Source organism: Phascolarctos cinereus, unplaced genomic scaffold (genome assembly GCF_003287225.1).
Source record: "Phascolarctos cinereus isolate Bilbo 61053 unplaced genomic scaffold, phaCin_HiC Scaffold_11;HRSCAF=466, whole genome shotgun sequence".
Lineage (NCBI taxonomy): Eukaryota > Metazoa > Chordata > Mammalia > Diprotodontia > Phascolarctidae > Phascolarctos > Phascolarctos cinereus.
This window is the reverse complement of record NW_027555378.1, coordinates 287,906-309,547: the sequence shown is the minus strand read 5'-3', so window position 1 is coordinate 309,547 and position 21,642 is coordinate 287,906. Positions and strand designations below refer to the sequence as shown.

General features: G+C 33.5%; 1 pseudogene; it reads left to right on the top strand.

The window, feature by feature from the left end:
- Positions 1 to 21,642, top strand: part of LOC110203829 (transcriptional regulator ATRX-like) — a 236,255-nt pseudogene that overhangs the window by 24,766 nt on the left and 189,847 nt on the right.

Below are 21,642 nucleotides of genomic sequence, written 5' to 3'. Positions count from 1 at the left end.
TTAAGTATCTATTTAGTAGTCTGATTTCCTTCCATCTCATTTTCTCCAGTGTTTCTCCCTCTATTATCCTCACTATTTATTTATAGTTTTCAGCATTTTGAGTTCCAAATTTTCTTCCCATCTCTCTGCTCCCAAGACACAGTGCAGTTGGATATAGGCTTATAAATTTATATTGAACCTATTTTAACTTAGTCATGTTGTAAAGAAGAATTAGAAACAATGTCATCCTCACTCTTTTAATGATCTTCACTCTCTCCCTGTCTCCTGGCTCTTTCCTATTCCATATAAACATGTCTGTGTTTCCCCATTCTCAAAAAATGTGCCTGATCTATCTATTCCTGCCAGGTATTGTCACATCCTTTCCTTTTGCAGCAAAATTTCTTGAGAGAGCTGTCTACAACAGGTCCTTCCTACCTTCTTGCTAACTTTTCTTAACTCTGTATAATCTGGCCTTCACTATTCAGCCAAAACTTATTTCTATGAAATTACTAAATCTCTTAATTGTCAAACTTAATGGTCTTTTCTTAAACTTCAATCTTTTTGACCCTTCTATAGTGTTGCCCATGACTCTTGATTACCTGTTTCCCATATTAGTCTCACTTCTGAGTTTTCAGTATCACCAGTTGCCTACTGGACATTCCATACTAATTAACTGGAAATTTTTCAAATTCATCATGTCTAAAGCCAGTCTTACTTCTTTTGGACTGCCACTATTGAAAGTATCAATATTTTTACTTTTGGTTTCCAGGTAACATTGGCATCAACTTTAGCTCTTAATTATCTTTCATACTACTTAGATGTCAAATGTTGGCATATCTGCATTCCAAATACCTTTTACATTTAACATTTCAATTCAGGCCATCATCACCAATATTGCATTTTACCTAACAATATGTCTAACTAAATTACTGCCCCATCCATTAATCTCAAGTAGTTCTCTGTTTCCCCTAGAATCAAATGTATACTACACTATTTGATGTTTAAATTCCTTACAAACAAATCTAACGTATTTTCCATGTTCATATATTATAATTCTTATACACACTGAGCTTCAAGAAAATCTTTCTTACCACTACATCTTTAAGCCCTGTACTTTTGCACTGCATACATATGTTTAGAATGTACTGATTTCATCCACAAAAATCCTCACTTCTTTCTTTCAAAACCTTGTATTCAAAGTCTTTATTCCCAAGTTACTAGCACATTACTTCTTCAACTGTGTAATATTTGACTGCAAATCTACATACATAAATGTTATTTCTGCACCATAGTCCAGCAACTATTTGAAAAAGAGGGCAGTATAGTTTCAGTACATTTTAGTATAGTTCATTATAAGATTTGTGGAGTTAAGAGCTGGCTGCTGCATTGATCAGGGTTTTTAAGTCTTCCAAAGTTGTTTGTCTAATTTACCTCTTTGTATAAATTGTTCTTATATCACTCAATTTAGTTCTCCCAAGTTTCTCTAAACATTTTAGAACCTTTTTTTTTTGCGAATAATCATTTGAAAAGTAGGGGTTATGCAAAGTTTATTTTCATCAGCTTACTCCTTACCTGTAATACTTTTTATTTATTGGGCTGCTTCCTCAGCTTGTGCTTACATTTTAGAGTTGAGCCTCTACATAGTGTTTATTATTAACAGTCAGCCAAGATAGTTGTAGGAAAGCCATTTGCTAAGATAGTATGGAATAGTAATTAAAACAAATAACCCTCTACAATTCCAGGGCCATATTTTACACACAGTGATGGTTAAAGAGTAGGCTCAAATCTAGGTTACAATGGTAATGACACACATGTGGGGAAGAATAAATGTTGCCCAAGTAAGTTAAAAACTCCGATATTCATATAATAAATCCCCCATACAGGAGCAGGTTGTTCAGCTAGTCTACTTGCTAATGCATTAAAACTTGATTGCATTTTATGGTATTAGTCTTGTGATTATTTACGGGGGTTGGGTAAAAAAGTCAGATAATACTAATCCCTTCTTTACAGAGGTTATTAGAACATAGCAAATAGTATCTTCTAATTTTTAGGAAGTATAAAAAGTGCAGTTAATGCAGTGTAATTATGCATGAAGCACTAGTAATAATATTTATATAACAACTTATGGTTTGCAGGGCACACATACATTACTACACATGTATGACCACCATTTTAAACTTAGACTAGCTCTACGAGATTAGTGCTACTGATACGATTGCTCCCATCTTACAGATGAGAAAACCGAAGTTCACAGACATTAAGTTAATTGCACAGGATTACACATTGCAGAATGGAAGCGTGGCATTGTGGTAAAGCACAGCAACCATGTCTTTTCAAATTTTGGAGGTGCCACTTGCATGATTTTTCAAAAGTCTGAGTTTAGACTAAATGATGTCTAAGGATCTTTTTAGCTCTTATTCAATGATCCTAAGTGTTGAAGGTATAGTGTAGAATGAACACTTCCTGATTCCATGGCCCATAATCTATACTGTCCCTTAAGTAGTTGGGGGGTAGAGAGTGAAACTAACGCAAAGGCCTTAAGCACTTTACAGTAAGAGAAATAAGCAAAAAAAAAATCTTATAACATTTTTGATAAATTTTAATGATTAGCAAATTTTTTAAAGTATTTTTTTTTCCTTTCAGGGGTATTTTGATGAAGACAGGATGAATGAATTCATACCATCAGATTCTGATGAAACCTCAATGAGTTTAAGTTCAGATGATTATCCTAAGTAAATAGAATTTTTGTTTGTATAAAAATGCTGCGTATTTTTGTCATTTCAAACTTCCATAAATAGTAATAGTAATAATAATAAAATTAAAAATAGCTATCATTCTCATGTAATAGCTTATCATACTGAATTTTACTCTAACATTTATTGGTTAGGAAAGAAGATCTGCATATGTGTATATTCTCACTATTATAGTTTGTAAATTGACGTGTATTATGTATATAATATATGTATGTACATATGCATATATACACATATATACATTTATATATACTGATACTCATATGCATATAGATCATAGAATTTGCAGTTAGAAGTTCAAGATATCTTGAATGTTTCCTTTTTTGTTTTTTAGTCTCCTTATTTTTCTTGGAATTTTAAAAATTAACAAATAAAGGAAATCAGAGTACTTATAGAAGAGTAGTAATAATGACTTAATATTTTTCAATCTATGTTCCTTTGAATCTATAAAATATTGTATTAAAGTTTAAATTTTTTGTAGAATAAGCAGTGCCCCATTTAAGTCCTTTACAAAGCTAAAATTTGTGCATTTTCCAGAAATACATATTTTCTGAATTGAAACGTGAATATTTTACCAGAAAAATATTTATTTTAAATTTAAATATTTATTTTAAACTTAATTTTCTAAAAAAGGTGCTGCCCTGCTTATTTGGATGATGTATGTTAAATAAGCAAAACTTTTTTTGATAGGATCATGGAAAAATCTAGCATTTAAACCTGGAAGGAAATATAGGAACATTTCTGTAACATTACACGAGAAATTATTTTGGTTTACTTTATAATTAGCCCTATATTACAGATTCAAATTTTTTTTAATTCATACTCTTTTCTAGGGAAAAAAAGTTCAAAGGGAAAAAAAGAACTAGTTCAGGTGGACATGATAATGTAGAAGTAATTAAAGTATGGAATTCAAATCTGGAGGTGGTGGTGAAGGGCAGAAGGATGAGCTGGCCAGCATTTCATCTATGACCGTAAAAAAAGAAAAAAAGTGAGTCTAATGTAGAAGTAAACTTTTGTATTTATGTAAGGATCAAAAAATGTTGGTAATATGATGTCAGCTATTTACTTAGGGTTAGGTGAATTTCTTGGCAGGAGAAGCAGTGGGTTTATTATTGACAAAATTTAAAGTCACGTTACAGTTTAAATTAAGATTTCATCATTTCAGAACCTACTAAGTCCGTAGTTTAGATCATTGAGATTGATAGGGTATACATTGACCTTTAATTTTAAAAACAGATTTGTTTTCTATGTAAGTTGTGTAAAGATTTCATTAAAGATTTTTTAAATGTTAATATTTTAATACCCTTGGTAGTATTTATTACCCAGCATCTATTAATGAAATTATTTAGCATGTTAATTTTTAAAAGGATTATAATACCATTTTGCTTAGACCTTATTTGATTATTCCACATTCTTTGAGCTTAAAAGTAACAAAACTTCATTTCTGTTGTTTATTTTTGTATAATTTACATTAATATAGAACACATTGTTTTCCTATATTTTATTTTCTAAAACATAGAACTTCTTAGGTAATAAGTAAGCTAATGTTTCTAGAAAGTTCAGTGGAAAAAACAAATAAAACTAAATCACACGAAGGACCATCATAAAGACTTCTAGCAATTAAATTGAAGAGCATATAATAAATGAACAAAAATTGCAATCTCTGAGATTTCTTTAACAGACACTTTTATTTCCCATGATTCCAAGTGAAATGGCACAGAAGAGAACACATGATAGGCAGAACTTCACATATATTTATCCTAGAGTGACACAGGTTAAAGACACTAAAGGATTGATTTTCAAAGTATCTGAAAGACAGAAAAATACCAAAGGCTTGATAAAATGATTATGGATTTTATTATTCTAGAAAGAAGTCACCAAGAATATATCAGCAACTGCTGTCCTACTTCTTTTCTCATCTTAACAAAACCTTTATGAGAATAATTTACATACGTTAAAGCTCTCTGTGCTAATGGTATGTGAAGGAAATAGGCAGAGTTTTGCAAATATAATCTCATCTTTTTTGTCATGAATAAAAGAAGAACAGAAGATGCAGCAATGGTTTATTGAAAATATTTGATTCAGTACAGCTTTGAAAACTGATCTAACAAGGAATCTCTCTTGTTTTTGTTGCCATATTACAAGACTCATTGATAGATCTGACAACAAAAATAAATTTCTACAGTGAGTGTTTCACATTAGCCAACATATAAAACAGATGAATGTTTCCCAAGTCTTTGCCACTAACCTGGAGGATATCCAACGAGAGTCCTGATGGGATTTCTTTATAAAATTCTTCAGCTGTACCTTTTTGTGAGCAACATCATTACATCAAGCACCAAAACATTTCAGAGCCACTTAAATGAGATTCATATTTGTTCAAGAGTTTGGCTTAACTATCCACAGGAAAAATCTAGTAGATGAAGAATATCTGTTGTTTAGGCTTAAATTATACAATTATACAGTTGGAGTAGGTCAGTTAGCACTTATGTATTAGACAGATACTGAACAAAAAACTAGGCATAGATTTGAAGAGTAGGAAAGTAGAGTGACATGATTTGCCTTTTTGAAACTGTGCAGTGTAATGACAGCAGTCTCTTTTGTGGATTAAGTTCTTATTTTTTCAACAATTATTTACTTTTGGTGATGGTATGTGGCTATGAGTCATTGGAATATAATTTCCTTAAAAGATTTGAAGTGCGTCGCACCTATTGAATCATGGACTATATATAAAAGTGGACTTTTCTCTTTTTTATTAATTTTTATTTTGATTTATCAACAATCACTTCCATATGCTTTTGAGTTGAAAATTTTTCTCCCCCTTCCTTCCCCTCACCCTCCCCAAGATGGCGCACAATCTGATATAGGCTTTACGTTTACATTCCTATTAAACATATTTTCACATTAGTGAAGTTGCAAGTAAAAATTAAAACCAATAGGAGGAACCATCAGAAAGATGAAACAAAACTCAACAGAAGGTAAAAATAAGTGATAGCGATTCGACTTCCATAGCTCTTTCTTTGGATGTGGACGGCATTTCCCATCCCAGGCCTCTGAAGATGTCTTAGATCCTTGTAATGCTGAGAAGGGTTCCGTTAACAATATTAGTCATCGCATAACATGGCTGTTATTGTGTACAAAGTCCTCTTGGTTCTGCTCACTTCACTCAGCATCAGACCATATAAGTCTTTCCAGGTTTTTTCTGAAGTCAGCCTGTTCATCATTTCTTATAGCACAATAGTATTCCACTACATTCATGTACCACAACTTGCTCAGCCATTCCCAATTGATGGGCGTCCTCTCAATTTCCAATTCTTTGCCACCACAAAAAGAGCTGCTATGAATATTTTTGTACATGTGGGTCCTTTTCCCATTTGCTTGATCTCATTGGGATATAGCCCTAGAAGGGCTATTGCTGATCAAAGGGTATGCACATTTTTGTAGCCCTTTGGGCATAGTTCCAAATTGTTCTCCAAAATGGTTGGATCATTTCACAACTCCACCAACAATGTATTAGTGTTCCAATTTTCCCACATCTTCTCCAACATTTCTCATTTTCCTGTTTTGTCATGTTGGCCAATCTGATAGGTACGATGTGGTACCTCAGAGTTGTTTTGATTTGCATTTCTCTAATCAATAGCGATTTAGAGCATTTTTTCATATGACTTTAGATGGCTTTAATTTCTCCACCTGAGTACAGTATGTTAATATCCTTTGAGCATTTATCAATTGGGCAATGGCTTGTGTTGTTATACATTTGTGTTAATTCTCTATATATTTTAGAAATGGAGCCTTTATCAGAGAGACTGGTTGTAAAAATTATTTCCCAATTTTCTGCCTTCCTTCTAATCTTGGTTGCATTGGCTTTGTTTGTGTAAAAACTTTCTGATTTAATGTAATCAAAATCATACATTTTGCTTTTCCTAATGTTCTCTATCTCCTGTTTGATCATGAATTCTTCTGTTCTCCATAGATCTGATAGGTAAACTATTCCTTGTTCTCCCAGTTTACTTATGGTATCAGCCTTTATGTCTAAGTCATGGACCCATTTTGACTTTATTTTGGTATATAGTGTGAGATTTTGCTCTATGCCTAGTTTCTGCCATACTCTTTTCCAGTTTTCCTAGCAGTTTTTTTCCAAAGAGTGGGTTCTTATCCCAGAAGCTGGGGTCTTTGGGTTTATCAAATACTAGATTACTATAGTCATTGACTACTGTGTCTTGCATATTTAACCTATTCCACTGATCCACCTCCCCCATTTCTTAGCCAATACCAAGCAGTTTTGATGATTGCTGCTTTATAATACAATTTAAGATCTGGAATTACTAGGACTTCTCCTGCATTTCTTTTTATTAGTTCCTCTGATATTCTGGACCTTTTGTTTTTCCAAATGAATCTTGTTATTTTTTTTTTCTAACTCTCTAAATTAATTTTTTGGTAGTTTGATTGGTATGGCACTGAATAAGTAAATTAGCTTTGATAGAATTGCCATTTTTTTACATTAGCTAGGCCTACAATGAGCAACTGATGTTTTTCCAATTATTTAGATCAGATTTTATTTGTGTGAAAAGTGTTTTGTAATTGTGTTCATAGAGTTCCTGGGTTTGTTTTGGGAAGTAGACTCCTAAATATTTGATAATGTCTACAGTAAGTTTAAATGGGATTTCTCTTTCTATCTCTTGCTGTTGGGCTTTGTTGGTAATATATAGAAATGCTGTTGATTTATGTGGGTTTATTTTATAACCTGCAATTTTGCTAAAGTTGTTTATTATTTCAAGTAGTTTTTTACTTGATTCTCTAGGATTCTCTAAGTATATCATCATGTCATCTGCAAAGAGTGATACTTTGTTTCTTCTTTGCCTATTGTAATCCCTTCAATTTATTTTTCTTCTCTCATTACTAAAGCTAAGGTTTCCATTACAATATTGAATAACAGTGGTGATAATGGACATCCTTGTTTCACCCCCGATCTTACTGGAAATGCTTCTAGCCTGTCCCCATTACATATAATGCTTGCTGAAGGTTTTAGATATATTCTATTTATTATTTAAGGCATATATGTTTGGTAATGATATTACTTCATTTTCTGTGGTGCCTTTTAGCAGGATGTAGTTTCCTTACTTATCTCTTTTGATTAGATCTATTTTTGCTTTTGCTTTGTCTGAGATCAGAATTGCTACCCCTGCTTTTTTTTTTACTTCAGCGGACACATAATATATTCTGCTCCAGCAAAAGTGGACTTTTCTGATAGCAAACTTAGAGGGATCATGCATTCAGTGTCAGGAAAACTAGGGAAAGGTAACCAATCTGTTTGGGTAGACGTGAATAGCAGATAATGAAAAGACATTAGTGAACTGCCATCTCTATAACGAGAGAAAATACCCAAATTGATGAGATCAGAGATTCATCAAAGTGGTCAAAAGGATGAGTAGTCCTTTCTGCTTATTACGTATATATAGGCTAGTATCATTGCAATTAAAAATTAGAATGGACTTTTAAAAATATCTGGTCACATAATCATAAAGTCTCAGAATTGCAAAACATCTTAGACAGAATTCCTCATACAAATAACAGACCAAAAAATCATCCATTCTTTGCTTCAAAACTTCTAGAGGAAGGGAGATTAGAAGATAGTGCATTGGAGGCATGAGGGAATGCTTGTTTTTCTTTATATTAAACCTAAATTTGCTTCCATGGATTGTCCATGAGATGATTGTAGACTTCCTAATAGTTAACAAAAGCAATTTTGCATCCCTGGAACTCTACTTTGACACCTACAAGGCTTTGCTGATCTGGATCCACTGATCCAGTCAGAAATGTCAGGGAAGAGCCGTTGACTCATAAAAGCTTATTTAATAGATTGATAGTCCCTTAATCTAACTAAATCTTGCAGATTGTTACAATATCTTTTAAGAAAGACTAGCACTGCTCGCATATCAATCACTGCTCTCACAATATTTTCTAATTTCTTATCCTGTTTCCTAATCTCTAAAGCAGAAATAATAAAAGTAATGCTTACTTTATGGGGCTGTTGTTAGCATCAAATGACATAACATAGTACATTTACATATCTTAAAGTGCTATAGAAATTTTACCTTTGCAATTTAATAGATAAGAAGACAGATCTAAATTTTTATAATTTTAACTTATGTTTCATAGTACTTTGTACACTTTATAATATTAGATTGAGCGAGGGGATAAAAAGACTAAAATATGATAGTCCTTGCTTTTAAGGGATTTACATGCTAGTTGGAGTATATAGCACAGAAATAATAGGTAGAAAAGCAGTGCACAAAAGGTCATAGGTGAAAACGTATGAGGTCAGAAAATGTATCTGAACAAGGCAAAAATCAAGAATTCTCATCTTAGTAATTTAAGAAGTATAATAACATGCCTAAAAAGAAATTGTTATTGAACTATTTCATCATAGCGCATGGGATTAATGAACAAAAAAGCCACCAGAAAGGAAATCACCATTAACATACATTAATATCAGATGCAGAGCTCCAAATTAACAGATTTTATATGTACACACACATAATGTGACCAAAAACCACACCCCAATTCGTATGGAGTCAAATAGTGTGAACTACATTTTCAAAAGAAGAATTGACATTAACAAACATGAAAGAATTCTCTAAATCACTAATAATAAGAGAAATGCATTGTTAGTAGAGCTGTGAATCAGTATAGCCATTTTGGAAAGCAATTTGAAATCATATGAAGAAAATGCTAAAAATGTCCATATCTTTTTAACCCAGAGATTCAACTTCTAGACTTAAAATCTTAAGAAGGTTGTTGATAAGAAGAAAGTCAACATATATGATAAAAATATTTGTATCATCACTTTTTGTAATAGCACATGATTGGCTGAAATAATTTAAAAAGCAGTGCCAAAGAATATGAACGCTTGGGTTTGTTGAAGAATCATTTCTCAATATGTATCAAGAAGGGAGAAAGGAAATATGAGGGGAAAGTCCAAAAAAGAATAGAAAAACATCTCTGGTGAAATTGCTACCTAGATAAATATTATTGCAAGAGGATTTTACTCTGACGTTCACATAGGACACTATCTGTATTTGTATAATTGTTTAGGGGCAGACTGGGTATGGCTTGATCAAGCAGCTCATACCTTGAGAGAACCAGTTGTTAAATTTTAACTGTGAGTACTTATTCCTCAAAATTTTGAAATGTTACAATTTAGGGTTTCCCTGTTTTTTGTTTGTTTGTTTGTTTTTTCATCGTCTAGACTTAAAAGTTAGGGAGAAAATGTTAAAACTAGTTATTAAACATGTACCAGAATACCCAGACTGCATTGTGTTCCTAATGCATTATCCCTAGAATAAATTTTTTACTAAGTATATGATTGTCCTATTTTTCCAAATGCAAACAAATAAAAAAAAACCAAACTCTAAAATTATCACATTATCATGTGATGACCCTTTCTTTCTCCACAGCATCCCTCCCCCTTTGAATGTAGAAATTCAATTGTATGATAGAATATAGTAAGTTCTTACATTCTCTATACACCCCTTCTCCACAACTGAGGAAGTTACAGTGGGGGTTCTTACTAAGGTTTAAGTTTGACCAGATAGTCTGAATGGCCATATGAACTTAAATAACTTCTAACCTGTTCTTTCATGCATACTTTTTATGACTACTTTTTCTTCTTTACAAAATCTTTATGAGAATTAAATGTATATCTCAAGGGTGGTCTTAAGGTAATTTGAGAAAATAGGTGGAGTTTTACTAGTGTTGTTCTACAACATTTTACTTACGCAATTAACTGAAAAGTTTTTCATTCTTCATTGTTAATTGTTGACTTTAAAATTTTGATTTAGCAGAGTAAAGTTAATATTTAAAGAAAGGCCCTTCCAATAAGGAATCTCTGTATCTATACATACATACATACACATACATGTTAAGATCATGCACAATTCCTAGATAAATATGAATACATTTATTTAGAAGAATTAAACTTCATTAGTACTGTCAAGTGAAGCGTAAAACTAAAAATACACATTTTCTTAAGATATTTGCTACTGTTATGCCTAACACAATCTCCAAATGGAAAGAGGTTCTAGTTAGTATAATTTATAATTTTTTCTGCTTATGAAAATTCTAGTTTAAAGGTCATTTTTTATTCTTTTTCAAAAAGTTTATTGTTTTTCTCACCCAACTTACATTCTGGAATCTTCAGTATATACTTTGGTATACATCAGTCTTTTCTGAGCCTCACACTGACACCACGAATATCTTAGGTCTTCCCATCATCTGAAGTATTTTGAATTTTTAAATTCCTGTCTTTGATCATAATCTTCTGTCCTTCCATTTCTTCCTCTTGCATCACTTTTTTACCACGATTATTTCAGTTCATCTTCCTGATCTCACTCTTTTCATAGAACTGATGCTAACTTTGAGCTTTTGTTTAGTTACCAGACAATGATGCTGGAAATTTCTTTCACCTTTGTCTGCCTTAGTTTTCTCAGCTGTAAAATGGGCATCATAATAAAACCTCCTTACCAGGTTGTTCTGAGTATCAGATAAAATGTAAAGGACTTAGCACAGTGTCTGGCATAGTAGGTACTTAGTAAATGTTTTCCTTTTTTTCCCATCCTGCCATTGTGGCATTACTAATCAACCATCTTTGTTTATAAGAGTGAGCTATGTTGCTGAAGAAAATCACACACATGCTGCATAAATCCATTATAGATTCATGATATCTGATTTCAGAGGCCCCATATTGTGGTATGCTAATTTTATTCATTTTTGGATTCTCTTTCCCCCTTCCTTCGGTGGCATTTCCCCAAACTTATTTTTTCCCTTTGCTCCTCTCCTTAAGTCTCCAGCACCTTCTCTAGTTCCCTGAGTCATCACCTCTACCTTTCCATCCAGAAAAAAAAAACATCCTTATCCCCTTCAAAATGATCCCTGTGTAATGTAGTCCATTCATCATCTTGCCTTCGTCTTCATGTTTTTGTTGTTCAGTTGTTTTTCAATTGTGTTTGACTTTTCGTGAAACCATTTGGGATTTTCTTGGCAAAGATACTGGAGTAGTTTGCCATTTCTTTCTCTACATCATTTTACAGAAACTGAAGTAAACAATACTATACCATTTATCGAAATCCTTTGTAAAAAGTGGCTCCCAGCACTGAATATAGTACTCCAGACATGGACTCTGAGCAGAGTATTCAGGGACTATCTCCTCATTCTTGGTAGCTATGTGTTTCTTAATATAATTAAATATCTCATTAACTTTTTTAGCTACCACATTACGTTGACTTATTTAACAGGCAGTTAACTAAAACTTGTGAATCTTTTTTTAAAGCATGACTTCAGCATCCTATTGGGGCAGCTGGGTGGATAGAGTTCAAGTTGAAATCTGGCCTCAGATATTTCCTAGCTTTGTGACCCTGGGCAAGTCATTTAAACCTGTTGGTCTCAATTTCTTCATTGGTAAAATGAGCTAGAGAAGGAAATGACAAACCATTCCAGTATCTTTGCCAAGAAAACTCAAATGGTGTCATGAAAAGTCAAACACAGTTGATAAAATGACTAAACAACAACCAACATCCCATGATTATGAAGTTGTTTTTAACCAAATATAAGACTTTACATTTATCATTACCAAATTTCCTATAATTAAAGTCAGCCCAGTACACATTAACATTAAGCCATTAACAACTCTTTCAGTTACAGGCATTTTATTTTATGTTATTGTCTAACCTATAGCTGTCCAATTTTTCCATAAAGTTGGAGGCATAAATGACATCAAGTGTGATACCTTATCATAAGCTTTACTCTATTTACATCAGTCCCCTCATCTGCTAAGTTAATAATCCTATTAAAAAAAGAAAATGGATCCCAGATTTTGAGATTTAGAAGGGAGTTTCATGAGTAATGTAATCTAATCCATACACAAAAACATTCACCAAATAATTAATAATATATCCAAGAAAAGGGAACCTATTGTTTCTCTAGCCAGTAGTATACTTTTGGACAGCTCTATTTTTTAGTAAATGTTTTTTTTTTCTGAGATCAGGCTTAAATTTGTCTTTTTATGATTTCAACTGGTTCTTCCCTGTGAGAAAAATGGAAGAAATCTAGTCTCTTTCCCATGAGACAGCCCTGTAATTAAGATGACATTTTGTCTCTCCTAAGTTTTCTGTTCTCCAGTTTCTTTCAAGCATTTTTCATATGACCTGAACTTTAGACTATTTATCATATTGGATATTCTCTTTTGGACATTCCAGGTTTCCAGAGTCTTTTGTAAACCACAGTACCCAAAAATGAGCATACATGAAAGTGCCTTGTTCCTTCTGAAGCCATGCTCACTCTTTGTTATTACTACGTCATTCTCAGAAATCAATTCTTTAATAATTCTTTTCTGAAAACAATGACCTCACTGGCCCTTATTTTTCAAAATCTGTTTCTAGGGCAACATTTGCCCTTTTTCAGTCTTGTACTTCACTTAAAGTGGTTCAGTGATCACAATTCCCAGTATGTTCTTTGAGCCTCTTTTTTCTTTTTAATTGTTGAATTAGGTTAAAAAGAGCTTTTTGTTTCCTTTAGACTCTTATCTTGGACACATTTCATTCTGAGCTTTATTTTTACACAATGCTACCTTGCTTATATATTCATTTTCCACCTTCTGTATGCTTTTTGTACTCCCCAGTCTAAATTGGTTGTTGAGGTTTTTGTACATAACATCACTCTCCTCAAACAGTTCTTTCTTCTGTATTGGAATTTTTCTGTTTTTGACCTAAGAATTAAATTCTTAAGCATCTCTTAACTGTCCTTGGGTGACTTCCTCTGCAGCATTTTATTCCACAAGTACCTACCTATCTTTTTTTTTAACTCTTTGAAAACTGAGTCTACCATGCATGTCTTCCTTGCCCAAATTTCTTCCCTATCACAGACAATAAAAGGGACTAGTCACTTCCTCCTAAGAGTTTATAATTTCTATCCCAGTGACCAATTTTCCCTGTTAACAACAATAAGAGCTAAACATAATTTCACCTTTATTGGTTCTTCCACATTTTCAAGGATGAAATTATCACCAAAGCAAGGCTAGAAATTATTTTCTGTATTGCTTTTGTTTTTATCAGATTTCTCAATAATAGAAACTCCCTTCTTATTACTATATATCTTCTGTGCCAAACTTGCAATCTCTTCTCTGAACTCATTTGTTTTTTGCTTGATGGTCCAATAGACAGAGTGTTGGCCCAGGACTAAGGAGGACCTGTGTTCAAGTCTAGTTTCAGAGCATAGTGCCTGGTACATACTAGGCACTTATGTTTATTCTCTTTTTCTAGTGGTCTGTAGAATATTTCATTGGCTCATGATCCACATAAAGTCCCCTGAGTTTTTCCAGGGTTTTGTCTTGGTCCTTTTCTTTACCCCTCTATACTTTCTTGGTAACCTCAACTCCCATGAGTTTAATTATCATCTCTATATAGATAACTGTCATCTGTATATTTGTCTTTCTCTAAAGTTTCCCCTAAACTTTAGGGACTTTATTACTGCATCATGAGTTTCCTAAAGCACATTTCAAACTATGTCTTTGAGATAATCTTAAAATCAACGTAATTAAAATTGAACTTATTATCTTTCCCTGGAAGCCTCCAGTTTTCCAGACTTCATCTTCTATCAAAATGATAACAGGCCAGAATTGAATTGCAAATTAAAATGGATTGAGAGATGGTTTGTGATCAACAAGATAGAAGATAAAATTTTTCTGATTATCTTGCCCACTTAGACCTCTCCAAAACAGCAATTATGCACCAAAGATAAAGCAACTTTAGCCATCTCCATGTTTTAGGACACCCCCCCCAAAAAAAAGGTTAAATAAAGGGAAACCAAACTGTAAAATGGCATCTAAGCTGAGTTATTACAGGATTCCTTTCCCAGCCCCCACACTAGTCCCTATTTCCATTGCCTTGCAAAAGTCTGGCTTAGGCACCACAGGTTGTGGAAGTCTTCTTCAGGGTTGGGACTGAAAACTAGTGCCAAGGCACTGCTATGGAAGCTTGTGGGACCACAAAAGATCTCTGCAGAAGAGCTAGGAAGAATGGGAAAGGGGAAAAACATGTCTGGGCTTGAAATAGAGCTCGATAGCACACCCACACCTTGCCTTCCTTCCATAGCCTTGGAGGCCCCACATATAGAAATTAGCCTTCTAGTACTTGTGGGATAGAGAACTGAGGAACAGAGAAACATGGGCATGGAGGAAGGGTGCATGGTGAGGGACAACACTGTGTGGTTGAGGGGGGAGTGTGAGACAGTGTTGGTTGTGGAACTGGAGCTGTGTAGTACTCAAATGTACTTTGAAGATACATGTATCAAGATAGGGTCAGTTTTGTTCCCATGAAGGTCACTTGAAGTAGAGACTTGTGTACTGAGAATGGCCCAGCATAGGAGACTGAAACACTTTGAGATTCAGTTTCCCCAGGAAACTTCTGACACCCTTCAGAGAGAAGGGTGTCAGAAGTGAGCAAAAAGAAAAAAATAATATCAGAAAACCCTCCTGAAAATACCAAAAATCTCAGGAAGAAGAAAATTCAAAGATCTTGAACATAAGCAGATAAACCAAAAAGGAAAACATTCAGAAGAAAGAAATAGTCTCTACAGCTGGTAAATGAGTTCATAATCTATGAATATATATAGGAGAACAAAATTTTCCAGCACTTGATAAGAAAGAGAATCCTGTGAAATTGGAGAACATGGAACAATAAATAACATGCTGTTTCTGAGTGGTTTAAAAGAAATGATAATTATGAAATAAATTTTATGACCTTGCACAGCAGAAATAATGGACAGAATAGAAAAACTGTACTCTTCAAAACTAAGTCCAAACATAGATACAAAAAGAGAAAAATAGATTGGACACACAAATACACAGAAGTAAAGTACAATCTCGAAGAAGAGTAGCAAAAAAAAAATATTCTAAGAAAATATGCTTATTATCCAAACAAAATATACTGAACTTAGGGACAGAATAAGATTCCATTTTAGCATCATAGGTCTCCCAGAAGAACATGATAAGGTGAAAAAAAAAACTAAACATGCAAAGAATGTAAAAAAGTAGGAAAGAGAAAGTTAGTTTGAGGCAACAGTAAAGAGGTGACTTGGGCATGATGGGCAGAATGTGATGGTGCTCTGCCTACAGGTGAAGAAATGTTTTTTGTGGGTGTATATTACAAAATGGGAGCATGAATAAAAATAGATTGGGGGAGATGAGTATGTACTGTACATAGAACAAGTCAAGACACAGGTGACTGGTGGTCTAGGAGGAGAACATTGGGTGAAGACATGGGGAAGTAAAAGTTGGAGAAAACTCTACTGTTGAAAGTTTCTGCTGGTGAAGAGAAATGCTCTGTCAAGGGAGATGGAGACTTTGGACTGGGTTTGGTTTGGAAGATTTGGTGAGTGAAAATACCACTTGACCTATCTTGGGAAGGACATATTTGGAACTCCCAATTTACCAGATGGGAAAATGGAAAGACATGGATGTAGAGAGGAGATTTTTGACCAGGGGGTCTGAATGTAGATCAATAAGAGGCTGAATAATTAGGGATGTGTTGATGGGGTTGGGGGATGAGGGAGGAAGCCTGTCATGGGGGAGTGTCTTTTCTCTCATCTGCAGGAGTTGGCCTTGTTCTGTGAGTGAAGCACAATGGAAAAAGCAGTGTCAGAAAATGCCTAGAAAGGTACTTTGGAAGCTATGATTTCATGAATAGAGACTAGAGTACAGGATTGAGTGAGTGAGGGAGGGACTGTGTGTGTGTGTGTGTGTGTGTGTGTGTGTGTGTGTGTGTGTGTGTGTAGACTTATCCTAAGCTCAAATATGGCCTCAGACATTTATTAATTGGGTGACCCTAGACAAGTCACATCACCCTATTTGCCTCAGTTTCAAAAAATGAAATTAAAAGGGTTAACAGCAAACTAATGAGCAGTATTCATTGAAGGGAAGCAAAGGAAAAGGGAAATCTAACTAATAGAAAAATGAAGGTGAGAGGGATGGAATTAAATAAACATATTAAAATCAAGAAAGAAAAAGGAGCCAATAAGCAAAACCCCAAGGGAAAAGGGAGTAACATGATTAGGGCATTGGTTATGAGGGAAAGAGAGCTAATGGGATAGGACCATCTCAAAAAGAAATTAAAGTAACTGAAGGAATGTAATATTGTATTTATAAATGGCAAAAAAGCCTAAAAACTTTGTTAGAGAAAAATGGAGGAAAATAAACTAAACTGTAGCAATAAATGTGATCCAATAAACAATCCAACAAAATGAAAAATATCTGTCAGATTAAATAAGTCTGTTTATGAGAAGCATATAACAGAAAAAAAAATTAGACACAAAATAAAACTGAAGGTCTAGAAAAATATTTGCTGTGCATCTACGGAATCCCCAAAAGCAGGAATTAGAGTCATGCTATCTGACAAACCTAAAACAAATTACTTTAAAAAATGAATAGGAAACTACATTGTGGCAAAAGGAACCATAGGCAACAAACTAATAAATTGAAATGCTCCGAATACTTCGCATCAAAATTCACAAAGAAAAAGCTACCTGAAGGGCAGCTAGGTAGCACACTGTATAGAGTACCTGCCCTGGAGTCAGGAGGACCTGAGTTCAAATGTGACCTCAGACACATAACACTTACTAGCAGTGTGACCCTGGACAAGTCATTTAACCCCAATTGCTTCACCAAAAAAAAAATACTACCTGATCTATGAAAAGGCATATACAGTAACACAAGAATGATAAAAGACTTCAGTATCCCTCAACAGGAAGATAAAAAGGGAAATATGAGACTGAACAAATCACTAGAGAAATGAGTTAACAAATCTTCTAAATGGGATTGTGAAAGAATATACATTGATTCTTAACAGAGACTGATCAGAGATATTGCAAACAAAAATAAGGCAGAAACAGTTAACACATACCATCAACACTATAACCCCAAAATATTCATAGGTTCATGGACCACAGACAAATGACACAGACCCAAATGGAGACTTAATCCAAACAAAGGACAAGTGATAGAAACAGTAACTATGTGAAAGATAATGATAACTATAAAAAATTTCAAGTGTTTTTTGAGTGGAGAGAGAAAAATTTCATGTACGAAACATACAGATATTAATAAAACTGAAAAATAAAGGAATAATGAACTGAATTTGTATTTAAAAATTAGAAAGCCACCAAAATCATTGATTATGATCAAGTGGAAATTTCCCTTGGATTCCCATTCCAGGGATGGAAGGGTGGTACAGCATTAGGAAAACAATAAACAAAATTAATCATATTAAAAATAAAAACATCCAAAACTACATAATAGGTACAGTAAAAGCCTTTGAAAAAATTCAGCAGTCTTCATGCTAAAAACTTTAGAAAGCATAGGAATGCAAGAACTTATTTTTAATATCAGAAAAAGCATTTTTCTAAAATGAAAAACAAGTGTTAACATGCAATGGAAATACAATAGAACATTCATCCAATAAATGGGAGTACAACAAAAATGCTCACTTTCCCCACTCTTACTTTGGAAATGCTAGGATTTTAGGTTTGGAGCAGGAATAAGTCAAGAGAAAAATTAAAGATAAATAAAGAGGAGGTAAAATTGCCCATTTGCTGATCATATGATAATATCATCGAAATATTCTAGGGAATCAGCAAAGATACTGACTGAGATAATTTCTTTAGCAAAGCTCCATGCTACAAAATACTGCCCCCCAAACCTTACAGCATTTCTATATAAGATAACAAAACTTAAAAAGTAAAAATAGAAAATCTCATTTCAAGTAACTACAAAATGCATAAAATATGGAGATTAAATGATAATTGTAGCTAACATATTGCGCTTGCTATGTGTCAAGTATTTTACTTATCTCATTTTTCTCTTACTCCTTAAAGAAATCAAGAGCTGGAGAAATATTCAGTGGTCAGGAGTACACTGTATCTATATAATAAAAATGACTGCTTCCAAAGTCATTTATACTTTTAATGCTATACCAGTCAAATTACCAAGGGATACTTTCTGGAATATGATAAAATAATAATAAAATTGATTTGGAAATAGAAAGTATCTAGAATATGAAGGGAAATGATGAAAAGATATAATGAAGAAATGGCAATAACACTTCCAGATTTCAAACTGTATTATAAAGATGTAGTCCTTAAAATAATATACTGTTTTTAAAAGTAGATAGGTGGAATGACCAATAATGGAACAGACTATATGAAGGAGAATTAGAAACACTGGAACTCAATAAATCAGTATTAGATAAAATGGAAAAATAAATACTTAGTAAATAACTGTTTGATAAAATTGTTGGGAAAACTGGAAAGCAGTTCTGCAGAAATGAAGTTTAAATCAATATCTTACACCTCACTTTTCAGTACATTCCAAATGGATGCATGACCCTGATTATGTTGTTAAAAATTAAAACAGAAACATATCACTTACCTCTTAGAGCTAAGTATAGAAGATGTATTTTGACCAAAATATAGATGAAGGTAATTAGAACAGATAAAATAGATACCTTTGAAAATGCAAGAATTTAGTATGGACCAGTCTCAATAGGAGTGCACTAATTACATTACAGATCAAGTGAAGTATGTTCCAAATCACTGTGAACGTGTAGAGTCATTTGACAACCTGTCAAATTCTACTGAGATGTCAAGGAAAGTAAAGCTTGAAAAATATCTTAATTTGTTAATTATTGATCTTTAAAGATCAGTTTATTTATTGGGAAAGGTTTTCTCCATCCAGTATTTTGAAAATAATGATTCTTAAAACTTTGTTGTTGGAAGATGTTGAAAAATCTGTTACCCGAAGAACAAACGACAGTTAAATTTAGCGGGTACCTAGAAAGTAGGCCATGAGTTAGTTGGTTTACTTTGGTTTTGCTACATCAACTAATCAAATAATTAGCTAAAGTTTAGAGATTTTATTGAATTTTAAGAGGTTGTGCAGTTACAAATTATACAGAATTTATTCCGGTAATACTTATCTTCTAGCCTCAAACTTCAAACACTCACCAATGCCTTCTAGATGCTCCATTGTTCCTCTATAGTTTTCAGTGAGAAGTCAAAGACAGAGAGGTCTTACTTTCATCTGTGGCTCTGTGAAGCTGTAGCAGGCATAGCATGCACACTCTAGTAAACAATCTGGGCAGATAGGCTAAACTAGGTTGAGGATAAATCTGTTGGTGAGTTAGGGGGATGTCTACTCCACATATGTGAAGATTTTCCCTGGTGGAATGGGTGGACCAGGACAATTTATCCCAATGACTGTGAAGGAGGCTGAATCAAGCCCTGTGGAGTGCTTAAAGCTTGGTCAGCAGACATAGAAGATGCCAAGGTCATCCACTGCATCCCAGGCCATCATCAGTCATCTTGACTTTTCTCTTGCCACTGAACTTCAATGACTATGGAAGAAAGAGTGAGACTGATGACTGTGCAATTGGAGCTCACTTAAATTTAATTGTTGCACAAGTCAAGGCATCACCCATTACATTATGATGTTACTGGTCTTCCTCAAAAATGAAAGACATATAACAATTTTCAGTCCTGGATAACAGACTCAGGACTTTACTTCCTGCACTTCATGGAGACAGAATTTTTTTCTGAGACTAAAGGGTACTATTTCTTTTTTTAATTAATTTATTTTGATTTATCAACAATCACTTCCATAAGCTTTTGAGTTTTAAATTTTTCTCCCTCTCCCTTCCCAGTCTCCCCAGGACGGCGCACAATCTGATATAGACTGTACATATACATTCCTATTAAACATATTTTCACATTAGTGATGTTGTAAGAATTAGAACCAATAGGAGGAACTACCAGAAAGAGGAAATAAAACACAACAGAAGAAAAAAATAGCAAATAGTATGCTTCGATGTGCATTCAAACTCCATAGTTCTTTCTTCCTATGTGGATAGTATTTTCCATCATGAGGCCTTTGGAGATGTCTTAGATCCTTGTATTGCTGAAAGGGTTAAGTCTATCAATATTGGTACCTAACTGATTATGAAGGCTACCACTTCTAACTTACTTTTAGAACTTCTTTTAACATTATTACTACTGTTAATACTTCTCAGGAAATCTTACAAGCATATTTGGACTCCAGCTACAAACTTTCAATAGAGTTTAGGAATATAGAAAATAGATAGTGGAGAAAAAGAACCAATATGGTATAGACATGGAAGTCAAGGGAAGAGTTTTAAAACGAAAGAAAACTTTATAGTTTCATGCTAAATCTACTTTCATTTTTGACAGGAATATTTTTTCTTGTATCTCAATTTTTTTTAAAAAGGAGCTCAATGTAAAAAAAATGAAAAAACCCTTGAAATTATTTGACATAGGTATATCAAAATAGTTATTAAAACATTCTTATTTTGCTCCTATGATACGATATGATATGTCCATAGCAATAATTATTATTTACAAATTATGATCATTTTTAGTTTTTCCAAACTAGCAATGTCTTTTTCATATTTTTCTAAGTGCTCAGTGGGCTTTTAAATAATATATTCTTAGTAAATTTTGGGATATATATAGATAAATAAGTGCATACATTTTATTAACTTATTTTCAAGATACTAAAAAGAATTAAGCCGAAAAAAAATTTATGGCCTATCATCCTGATTCGGAAATACATACAACTATATATAATACAACTATATATAAGGTGGCTCAAGGGAGAGAGTATGCTTACAGTTAGGAAGACCTAGGTTCAAATTCAACTTCAGACACTTAATTGCTGTGTGACGCCAGGCAAGACAATCTCTATTTGCCTGAATCCACTGAAGAAGGAAATGGCAAACCACTTTAAATACTTGCCAATAAATCCCCATGGACATTATCATCCATAGGGTCACAAAGAATCAGCACACATGAA